A 12,544-nucleotide genomic window follows, 5' to 3' on the forward strand; every position below is an offset into this window, starting at 1 on the left:
CTGACCTTCGGGAGTCAAAGGAACCATTGTCTTGGGCAGGAAGGGAGGGAATCTGTATCAAAGGATCCAGAGGAAGCCGAAGTCTCTCGGGATTGGTAGCTGCTCCCTTGTCCAAGGTGAGATCAAAGCCCTCTTTGAAGGCTTCTGATGCACTGAGTGACCCTTAGATAAATGACCTCCACTCTCTTCCCCTGCTTTCCCCGTCTATCCCCGAGGGGTTGATCTCTTTCCTTCCTCCTAGTCTGAGGCTGCATCTGATGCTCTCCCAAGATCTCCAGGCAGCCACCCAGCTTCCAGGCCTAAGGAGGGATCCAACTCTTCCCCTTCTCTCTAATGGCCGTAGGATGGCTGACACCGGGCAGCCTCAGTACGGCCCACGAGTCCCTAGTCCCCTGTAAATTGGAGTTTAAGTCAATAAACAGAAGGTGAAAAGAGAGTCTGCTTTCAGGCTCTGACTGTCTTTGTTCCTCCCTCCGAGAGGAGAGATGAGTCACAGCCAAGATGAGACTCTTAGTCTGCCAAGACGAAGCAGCCTCGTGTTCCCCTGGGGCCACGGGCGCCTCCAGCCTGGGAAGAGCAGAGCAGGGCTCAGTGTTCCCTGACTCGGGCCCCAGTCGGAGAAAAGGAGGCTCTGGGAGGTTCACCGTGGCTACCTGGAGCCGAGGGCAGGGGGCTGGCCAGGATGAAGGAGCTCTGCTGGGAGGGAACGAGGAATGTCCTTAGAATGAAAGCGTGGATTTCAGAGAGTCTGAGAGGGAATGGAGGCGAGGAGACCCAGTCCCTCAGTCCAAGAATCTTCCCTACAGGTGCCTTAATGCGTGCTCCCTACAGTGTCTGCTTGCAGAGACCAAGAGCTCACTCCTTCACAACCCATTCCTTTACTGGACAGTTCCAGTTCATAGCATCAGGGAACTGGAATTGAAAGAGACCTCAGAGGGCGAGAAATGAGGGTGAGACAGCCCCAGGCCGGTGTCGCAGGTACTTTGGGGAAAGAATTCACAGTCCCAAAGGCAGGTGAGGTTTATGGCAAAAATGGGTTTATTATCCTGAGAAATAACTTCCCAGAGGGCTAGTTCCAAAGGAATTTTGCAAAACCAGGTTTTTAGCAAAGATGGTTTTACTCTGGAAGAAACAGCTTCTCAGTGGGCCAAATCTCGGGAGGATTTTTAGCAAAGGTTGGGGGATTAGAGGTGTAGCCTTCTATAGTTTGAGGCTTGGGAGATTCAGGGCTAATTTTCAATTCAGTCAAGGGTGATGATTATGTCCCAGGCCAAGATCTCCAATTGAATGTAGGTGGAGATCCCATGGGAGTTTCCCCTAGGAACAGGAGGGTGGGATTGAGATTTTAGGGTTTCTCTAACCCAAGTTCACTCCCTTCCCCCCAAAAAATCAGGAGGACACAGTTTTTACATAAATTTCACCCCAATTGGAGTTTTCTTGACAAATATACGGGAGTAGTTTTGCTTTTTCTTTTCTGGATCATTTTACATATTAGGAAACTGAGGGAGACAGGGTGAAGTGACTTACCCAAGTCACATAGTTAGGAAGTGGACATTTAGCCCAAAACTAAGGCTTAGAAAAACAGGAAGCATCTTGCTGTGCCTTAAGGAGTAAATGTCAGAGATAGAATTTGAACTGGGGTTCTCTGATTACAGATAACACTGGTTTAGAAGATGAGCTTTCTTATTAAATCCATAAGCATCTCTGTGCTTTAAGATGTGTGTGTGTGAAGCTATTGGACTAAACTAGAGTAATGGAGTTCTCTGGAAAAAAGAACACTGGGCTTGGAGCCGGAAGATGTGTGTTCAAATTCTCCCTCTCTTATTTATTGCTTCCATGATACTGACAAGCTATTTGACATCCCCAGCATCCCTTACTTCATCTGTATAATGAATTCATCCTGTCAATCTAATAAATTCTGCATGATAAATGTGGAAATATGTTTAGAAGAACTGCACCTAAAAAAAAAAAAAAAAGTCAATTCTAACCCCTAAGCTCTTTTCCTTTTAGATTTTTGAAGGCAGCTTTCAAGTTTGCCCTAAAACTGGAGGGGGTGGGGGGGAGGGTTGCCATTTTAAAAAAAGAATTTAATTTTTAATTTTTTCTCTAGTTACTTGTTCATTTTTTGTTTTTACATGACCTGCATTTTTTATGTATCTCTTTTCTAGCTCTTTCCTAGAGAATCATCTCCAACCATAAAAAAACAAAAAACAAAAAAAATGGGGAGAAATAAAAATAAAATAAAACCCAAAAACTTATTCCCCATTATATATGTATATGTTCCTCCACCTTTGCAAAGAGAGGATGGATTGTCTGTCCTAAGCCTTCTCTAGATCAGACTTCTAACTTTTAAAGTTTCTCATGGATTTAGAGCTGGGAAGAATCTCAGACGCATTCTGTCCAACCTCCTGGTTTGATAAATGAGGAAACAGGCTGGGAAGCTCAATGATTTGGCCAAATTTACCCAGATGATAAGTGGCAGAGCTGGGATTTGACCCCAGGACTTCTGCCTCCTATGTCTTCTGCCCTACTTTGTGGGAGATCCCCTAGTTTGTCAATGTTTCTGCTGCTGTTGGTCTAGGGCAGCAAGAAACTTTTAGGGAAGCCCCCAAATGGTCACCTCTTGATGTATCTGAATTGGGATCTCTCTGCTCCTTCAACTGGAGAAAATGTTCTGGAACTGCAAAGCTGCTGGGACCCTTGTCTGTGTGCCTCCCAAAAACTGGACAGTTAGAACCTTTTGGACACCTCCCTTTCCACTGGAGCCAGAGCTCGGGCTGGATGACAGTCTTAGTCTCACTCTCTCTACCTGAGACACCCAACCTCACAGCTCCAGTTTTATTGATGAAATAAACCCGGCTACAATCATTTGGGTGCACAAAATGTCCTGTAACAGCAAAATCTCTTTAAAATGCTATTGTCAGAAACAGGCCAGGATTCTTCCTGCTGGCTAATCATTTTGGAAAGGACTTGAGGAGGAAGGGAGACAAGGCTAGAGCTGATTGGGGTGAATTGACTTCTGGGAGTAGCTATTAAGAAAGACTTCAGAGCAAAGATGTCCCCCCGAGGGGAAACTACTTGGTGAAGGGTTGGGAAAGAGGCTGCCTGAAATCCAGAAAAGGACAAAACTACTGAGTCAGTGTTCTGTGGCAATGGAGAGAGCAGCTTCAGCCTGGAACCAGGGGTGGACCTGGAGGCTGGGGGTAATAAAGGAGTGAGCCTCCCATGCTGAGGAGGATTGAATACCCAGCAGGGATGGTTTTACATCCTCCATGACTAGAAATTAAGGTGGGTTCTGTGGGCTGAGAAAAGAGAGGGATGGAGAGAGACAGGAGAACAGATGAATGGACAGAGACAGAGCCACAGGCAAGCAGCAAGAACTTTTCCTTTGTCAGGGACAGGAGAAGAAGGAAAATGGGCAAGTAAACTAATTGGGGCTTTACTAAAGAGTTGGATTGGGATGTTAAGCTGCGCCTGGTTGAAGAGAATAATGAGGCTGAGTGCCTGTAAATCAGTTTAATCTGCCAGTGTGCTGCTTGGATCTGCCATCTCACACAGCAATAAAATAACTTTGCTTTTGCAACAGCTGATTGAATATGTGTGTGTTGAAACCCACCCCATGAAGGAGCCTCTGGAGCTGGGTAAAAGGGAGGGCTGCAAGGGCGTGGTATCATGGGATTGTCCAGAAGGATGTGGAGTTCTGGAAGTCATTCAGTTAGTCCATAAATATTTATTAAGCACTTAGTGGGGCCAGACCCTGTACCAAGTAGAGGTAAAGAAAGGGGAAAATACACACTGCCCTGAGAATTGGGGGTGGGTGGGGTAGTGGAGTAGGCTCACATATGCAAGTAACCTCCCAGTTCAGGAATTGGGCTGGAGAGCATTTTCCACTGAATTTGCAAGTTGGAAGGGACCAATCTCAGCAGCTTTCTAGACCAATCCATATCCTGCCTCGAATATACCCAGCAAGTAGGCTGCCGCGTTCTGCTGGAAGACTGAAGAACCCACCAGCTCTTGGGCAGACCGGGCCCCTCTGGGACAGCTCTGATGTTGGGAAGTCTTTCTTCTCCTATGAAGCCTTAATTTTCCTCTTTCCAACATCCTCCCATTGGTTTTGATTCTGCTCCCTGGGGCCGGCCAGCCAAATCAAGGGTCTCTCTCGTGAAAATCCTTCAGATAGTTGAACACGACTGTCATGTCCTCCATGAATCTTCAGTTCTTCCATCAATTAATCAACAAAAATTTATAAAGCACCTACAATGTGCCAGAGGCTGGAGATACAAAAATTAATTCAAGGAGTGTGTGTGTGTGTGTGTGTGTGTGTGTGTGTGTGTGTGTGTGAAACAATATGCCTATAAATTGATGTACATAAAACTTGATAAAAAAAAACAAAACCCTAATATGAAATGATTGAGTTCAAACCACTCAGTGAGAGAGGGTTTGGGAAAGGCCTTGGGTAGGAAGGGGCGCTTTCTTTGAGTTTTGAAGGAAATTAGGGATTTTAAGAGGCAAATATGAAGGGAAGGGAATGAATTACAGGCACAGAGTACAGAGCCAGGAGATGGGGTGTGGTGCACAAAGAATCCAGAGAAATCTAGTTTGGTAAGATCAAAGGGTTCAATAAGGGGATAATGAGGCTGGAAAGATAGCTTGGGGCCAAGTCCTGAAAAGCTTTAAAAGCCTACCAGAAGTTTGTATTTCATCTGGGGCCATTGGAGATGATTGACTGGGAAAGGACTTGGACAGACCTGCCCTGGAGGAAAGTGATTTCTCTTTGGCTGCTGGGGGAAGATAAATTGGAGGGAGGAGGCACTTGATGGAGGAAAACCGTGATGAGGGGTCTGTGGCTGTAGTTCAGGTGAGCAGTGATGAGGACCGCAATTAGGGGAGTGTAGCCCTGAGGGGAAAGAGAAGGCCCTGAGGGCTGGAGAGAGAGAGGAAATGAGGAGTCGGGGGTGATGCAGAAGTTGTGAATTTGGGTTCCTGGAAGGGTGGGGCTGCACTTGACAGAAATAGGGAAGTCGAGGGGAGAGATTTTTCATTGTCTGCTGGGCATCCCTAGCCCCTTCAATAAGATCCTTACATGATATAAACTCAAGGTCCTTAATCATTCTAGATGTTTTCCAGTCTGTTACAATATCCTAATTCTTTTTTTTTTTCCAATTAGCAGCATTTATATTCTCTTTCTCCTACCTCCTGCCCCCATTTAAAAAGAAAACAGAAAAATAAAATCCATTTAACAAATAGGTTCAGTCAAGCAAACCCAATTCACACATTGGCTATATCTAAGAACTGATGTCTTATTCTGCATTTTAATGTTGAGGAGTGAGATACCCCAGGCCCCCAGGCCGGTGTGATGTCCCAGTCCCTGTCTCCAAGGGAAGTTTTGGCAGAAATGGGTTTATTTTCACTGAGAAGTCTCTGGGCTAGTTTCTGATTAGGAGGTTAACAAAGATTGGGATACAGAGTCTTGATTTTATTTAGCTTTCTATGGCTTGGGCTAGGGAGCGATTGAGGAGCTAATTTCCAAATCAATAAGGGTGGTGATTGTTTCCCAGACCAAAGTGATTCCCAGATCAATTGAAGGTGAGAGTTGCCCCTGGGAACCAGTAAGAGCGTGGGGATGCTCCAGAGGCTGGGAGGGGTTGAGATTCAGAGTTTTTCCAACCCAGGCTCATCCCCCAAAGATCAGGGGGACACAATCCTATTACATCACTAACACCTGGCTGTTGAAAGCATGAATCTTCACTGAATCCTTGGGATTCCCTCCATTCATTAGAGCTGTTACATCTTTATACATTAGGTGTTATTGCATACATTGTTCTCCTGGTTCTAGTCCATTCACTCTGCATCAGTTCAAGCCTTCCGAGTTTTCTCTGAAACTACTCCATCATTTTTTATGACATGCTCATATTCCATCTCGTTTATATAATTCATATTCTATCACATTCACACAATTTGTTTGGCCATTCTCCAATTGATGGGCATCCCTTTAGTTTCCAGTTCTTTTCCATGTTTAAATACTTGTGTGTTATGGATGTCAATATCCTTCTTAAACTGGGCCGGGCTGTTGAGACCTGAACCCAATATGGCACTACTGTGAGCTGGACCTGGGCAAAGCACAGAGGGATTTTTTTTTAATAGCTTTTTATTTACAAGATATATGCATGGGTAATTTTTCAGCATTGACAGTTGCAAATCCTTTTATTCCAACTTTTCCCCTCCTTCCCCCCCACCCCCTCCCCCAGATGGCAGGTTAACCAATACATGTTAAATATGTTAAAGTATAAGTTAAATACAATATTAGTATACGTGTCCATACAGTTATTTTGCTATATAAAAAGAGTCAGACGTTGAAATATTGTACAATTAACCTGTGAAGGAAATAAAAAATGCAGGCAAATAGAGGATTGGGAATTCTATGTAGTGGTTCATAATCATCTCCCAGAGTCCTTTCCCTGGGTGTAGCACAGAGGGATTGTTAACTCCCTGGTCCATAATGTAGACTGAGATTGCACTGACTTTTGGGGCTCCTGGAGCAGACCTCAGGCCCATTCCACCCTCAGAACTTGTTGAAAAGTGCCAGGTCCATCTGATGAAGAGAAGAGGTCCAGAGGTTTCACTGTCCTGCCAAGTGAGTCCAAGAAATGTGAGAGGTTAACACTCCCTGATTCAGTGGGAGATCCCTAGATCTCCATGGTTTCTTCCTGTTCTAAAGTTCTTTGATTTTTCAGTAAATCTGTTACCACTCTATGTTCTAGCCATATTATTCTCCTCTAGAGACTCTATAATGCTGTCAAATAAGATAGCTTTCTGTTGCTCGAACACATAGTATAATTTCCCACCTCTTTGCCCTTGCCCATGTTTTTTCTTCTCCGAATATTTTTAAGTGCAATAAATAAAAGGCATAAGATTGCAAAGGAAACCAGAATATGGAAATATAGTTATCCAAATTTTTTTTTTTAAAAAATCAAGTTCTCAGTTTCCAGGTTAAAAACTCTTCATCAGATAGATATGGCTCAACAATGAGATGATTCAAGCCAGTTCCAATGATCTTGTGATGGAGAGAGCCATCTGCACCCAGAGAGAGGACTGTGGGGACTGAGGGTGGATCACAATATAACATTTTCATTCTTTTGGTTGTTGTTTGCTTGCATTTTGTTTTCTTTCTCATTTTTTTCCCTTTTTGATTTAATTTTTCTTGTACAGCAAGATAATTGTATAAATATGTATACATATTTTGGATCTACCACATTTAACATATTGGATTACTTGCCCTCTACGGGAAAAGGTAGAGCAAAAGGGGGAAAATTGGGACACAAGGTTTTGCAAAGGGAAGTGTTGAAAAATTATCCCTGTATATGTTTTGAAAATAAAAAAAAAGCTTTAATTAAAAAAAAACCCGCTTCATCAGAGATATAGAAGTCTCAGAATTAGGCTTTAGGGTATCCTGATCCAGACTGAAAGATAACTGAGAAATAATGAAATAAATAAAAATAGAATACAGCATAGATGCTATTAATTTGAGGTTTTCTAAGTCAAAATGCTGCCAGGGGAATCCTTTTCTACTTGAATTTGGATACTGATTAACAATTTATATGGAAATTGAAGTTATGAGAGTATCACAGGATCACCTAAGTTGGGAGAGACTAAATTAGAATCCAGACCTTGCTGCCTTCAAATTGTGCTTTTTCTACCCATCCTCACTGCCTTCTGTATCAGAGCCACAGGAATGGGTGACTTGGACTTCTTCTATCCAAGCAGGTTTAATAGGAAAAATTGGTTTGAATTTCCCATCTGCTGCTTCCCATTTATGGATGTGGGGGGCAAATCACTTTTCCTAATCTGTCAAATAAGGGGGGCAGATGAGACTAAGGTCCCTCTAGGCCCTGATCCTCTCCTCTAGGATCTCAGGAGTCTGGGGACTTGAGAGAAGTCTGGGAGATGTCACTGAGCTCCCACAGGGCACTCCCAAGTTCCTCTCTAACCATGATCAGGTCCCACAGGTTTGTTTTCAGAGGCACCAAGGCTTCTTGGGCTGGAGGAGAAGGGAGAAAGAAGGAGCTCCCTCTCTGGACACAGCAGGAGTTCCTGCTCCCCCTCGGTCCCCTCCTTCCCTGCCCCCACGTGCTCCAAGCCAGGCTCAGAGCTGGAGGACGCAGCTGTGTCTGCCAGGCCCTGCAGCTGCCAGCTCTTTCCCTGCCCTGCCCAGAACATGCTGTTCATGACCAAGGACACAGGCCTTGATCCTGTCCTCCGGGAGTTCACACTGAGCCAGATACCAAATAGTAGAGAAAGGGCTGGGTTTAGTATCACCATCCATCTAGGACTTTGCAAAGTGATTTACAAATACCTCATCTGATCCCGACAACTCCCCTGGGAGGAGGGGCTCTTATTTCCCCCCTATTTTTACAAGTGAGGAAACTGAGGCTGAAAGAAGTCATACATTGGATGGAATACCAGACTTGAAGAGGGGAAGATGGGAATTCTTTTTTTTTTTTATTTTTTTTTATTTAATAGCCTTTTATTTACAGGATATATACATGGGTAACTTTACAGCATTAACAATTGCCAAACCTCTTGTTCCAATTTTTCACCTCTTACCCCCCCCACCCCCTCCCCTAAATGGCAGGATGACCAGTAGATGTTAAATATATTAAAATATAACTTAGATACACAATAAGTATACATGACCACAACATTATTTTGCTGTACAAAAAGAATCAGACTCTGAATTATTGTACAATTAGCTTGTGAAGGAAATCAAAGATGCAGGTGTGCATAAATATAGGGATTGGGAATTCAATGTAATGGTTTTTAGTCATCTCCCAGAGTTCTTTTTCTGGGTATAGCTAGTTCAGTTCCTTACTGCTCCATTAGAAATGATTTGGTTGATCTCGTTGCTGAGGATGGCCTGATCCAGGAAGATGGGGAATTCTACTTCTGTCTCAGAAACCGTCAGCTGTGTGACTGTGGACAAGCCAGTCTCAGTTTCCTCTTCTGTAAATTGGGACTAATAATAGTACCTACCTCTCAGGGTTGTCAGGAGGATCAAATGAGATAATGTTTGTAAAGTGGATTACAAATCTTAAAGTGCGATATAGATGCTACCTATTATTATTGCAATGATGATGATTGTGACTTGACCAGGGTTACACAGCTAGTAAGTACATGAGGTAAGATTTGAATTCAGGTTCAATTCAATTCTGCAAACATTGATTAAGCACCTACTATGTGCCAGGCACTGGGAAAGGAGATCCTATTACTTCTTGAGGAGCCAGGTGAGAAGAGCTTAGAGAACAAACATTTGCAGAATTGAATTGAAATTCTGACCCCTGATGCTGGACAAGTCACTTTGCCCTCCATAAGCCTCAGTTCCCTCTTCTGTGTAGTGAAAGGCTTTGGAGAGTTGGTTAATATTTCCTAGGACTCCTGCCAGCTCTAAATCTCTATGCCAGGCAGTGCAGATAGCAGCAGGGCGAGAAACAGAGCCTGGGGGCACAGCCTGTTGTGTGCTAGCCATAGTTCCTGGGCACTTGGGGTATACTTTGTGCAGTGAGGGGGAGGCCTGGGAAAAGGGCCAGAGCTCTCAAACAAGACCAGGCTATGCAAGAAGAGAATTCGGCAGATGAGAGGGATAGAAAACACCTTCTCCTCTTCTTTCTTGTCTGCTAAAGCAGAAAAGACCACTGGATCTGGAAAAAGCCTACAAGAATTCATTCATTAATACTCTTTGAGTAAGTGACTAAACATGAGTAAATCGGACATCTTCTCTTTATCTATAAAAATACCTACAGGGCAAGTGAGAGGATGAAATGAGATAAAGCAGATAAGTTGAGGAGCTGTGTGGTGTAGTGGGTAGAGCACTGGACTGGAAGTTAGGAAAGTTTACATTTTACTTCAAAACCCTACTAGCTATGTGACTCTGGGCAAGTCACTTAACTTAGCTTGGGGGCTAAGTCCATCATCACTTTTAGTGGCTCAGTTTCCCTATCTGTAAAATGAGAAGGACAGACTGAAGATATCTATCTGAGAAGGATAAAAGATCTTCTAGATCTAAGTTTATGATTTTATGTCCTTAAAGCATTATAAAAATGTCAGCTCTCGAGTTATGAAAAGGCACTCATTGACTAATGGTACCTATGGTCCATCTTTCTTTTAATATTTAATACCTGTGTGCATTTGGACAAGTCATGTCCTTTTTAGACTTCTGTTTTCCTATAAATCCAGTCCACTCTCCCCAGTCTAGTTCTACATCATTTGGTCTAAATTAATTAATGTCATTTTTAATGAACTCGGCACATAATCTGTTCATCTTCCCATCTACCCAGGCTGTGTACTACTAATTTCCCTTTACCAGACCATAAGCTCCCTGAGGGGAGACTGGACAGGAAGACAAGGAAAGAATCTCAGCCTGAGCAAATCCCTTCAACCCAGCAACCAGGGGTCTTTCCAGGGGTGTACTTTTCATTGGCCTGGGAAATCTCTGCTCAGTTCAGTTGCGATGGCTGGTAACTGGAGAAGAAAGGACCAATATTGGACACAAGGAGGCTCATGGTATTTTAGATATTTTAAAAATCTATCTTACAGATGAGAAATTTGATTTTTTTTCCCTTTTCTTGACACTAGAAAGAAGAACATATGGAAAAGGTATCTATTTCAAGGCAGCAAACGTTTCCTAATCATGAAAGCTGTAAAAGTAGATTGAGGTCTCTCAAGATGTATTCAAGCAAAAGCTTCAGGACTCTGGTTGGAGGACTCTGTTGGGGTGGCGAATTGGGTCACTTCAAAGGTGACCTTCTGACGCTGAGATTCCCCAAAGGGGCTCTGGGATTTGGGATGATAGATTTATTAAAATTGATAATGGACTCTGTCCCTGAGCTAATGCCTAAACCCAGCTAAGGAGCTGGTCACATCCCGGCAGCTGGAAATGATCATTGGGTCTTTGGGAGACAGGCCAAGACTTTTCTATCTGGGCAATCTGCCTGATTTGGGGTGGGTGGGTTTTAGTCAACAAACGGGCTAATTAACCGAGGTGATGGGGTAATGATTTTCCTTATTAATTACATTTCCACATCCTGTCTTCTCCAGTAAGAGAGTTCTCTTTTCTCTGCACAGATGCTCAGTGTATTGGCTCCTCCATCACCCAGGGAGCAGAGCTAAATGAGGAATAGTGTGAAGCTGACTATCATTTGGGGAGATTCGTCAGGGTCAGGGGGGAACTTCATTTGCTGAAAGCCAATCTTCATAGACAGAGGAAGTGGGAAGCAAATCCCCAACCTCATCGATCATCTCAGTCTGCCATGTATAGCTCTGGAGTTAGATATGCATCTGACAAGAGGTGGGGCAGAGATACAGCAAGGGGAGTGGAAGGGGTGGCTGAGAGCTCAAAGGACAAGGCCCTGTTTTTCCATGAGAAGTGACTGCATCTCCTTCCCAGGAGAGGGGGACATGCTCCTAGATCCAGTCCTTAGGCTGCCAGCAACAGGGACCTGTGCTTGTCAAGCCTCTTGTCCAGGCTGACTGTCCACTAGGGTGAGAAGGGCTGTCCCCAACCCATTTGCTACTTGTCCAAGGATTTGTGCGCTGCTGCCTGCCTGGGATTGCTGGGATTGCCAGCACACGGACTGCTGCTATGTTCCACCCTTGTCTACTTGCATAACCGTTCAACCCGAGGACCCCTGTGTCTTGCCATCTATGTCCTAAGGGACTTCTGCCTTACAGCTGACCTTTTCTCCTCCAATTAGAGCATGAGCTCTTTAAGAGTAGGGACTGACTGGCTTCCTATTTGTGTTGCTAGGGCTCGGCACAAAATAATTGCTCATTTAATTCTTCTGTATCCCAATTCATACTAATGGGCACTATTTTTCTTCAAGTCCTTATTATTATTTTTTTACATTTTGTTTTGAGTCCTGTTCAAGGTACTCAAGTCATGGTCTGCCCACATCAGAATATAGAGGGATTGTTATCTCCGCCATCTTGAAAATCCCACTTTTCTTAATACAGCTTCAATTTCTTTTAGCTTTTCGGTTGGTTTTGACTCATGTTGAGCTTAGGGGCTAATCCCAAACTCCCCCCTGCCCAGTTCTTACATCACCTGTTGTCTATTTATACCTCCTTTTCAATTAATAAATCAGCAAGAAGTATATAATAAGTACCTACTATGGATATCTAGGTGGTGCAGTGGAGAGAGCACTGGGGTTGGAATCAGAAAGACTCATTTTCATGAATTCAAATCCAGTCTGAGACACTTAATAACCATGTGATCCTGGACCCTTTTCTTAATGGTGTTTGCCTCAGTTTCCTTATCTATATAATGAGCTGAGAAGGAAATGGCAAATCACTCCAGTATCTCTGCCAAGAAAACCTCAAATGGGGTCACAAAGATTTGGACAGGACTGAAACAGCTGAGCAGCAATCACGTGCCAGTCCCTGAAAATACAAATGGAAAGAATGAAATGATCCTTCCAGTCAAGAAGCTTGCCTTCCCTAGTGGGAGACAAGTATATATTTAAGAGCATAGAGAATAAATGTAAGTAAGGAG

This window comes from Sarcophilus harrisii, chromosome 1 (assembly GCF_902635505.1).
Source record: "Sarcophilus harrisii chromosome 1, mSarHar1.11, whole genome shotgun sequence".
NCBI classification, from domain to species: Eukaryota; Metazoa; Chordata; class Mammalia; order Dasyuromorphia; family Dasyuridae; genus Sarcophilus; species Sarcophilus harrisii.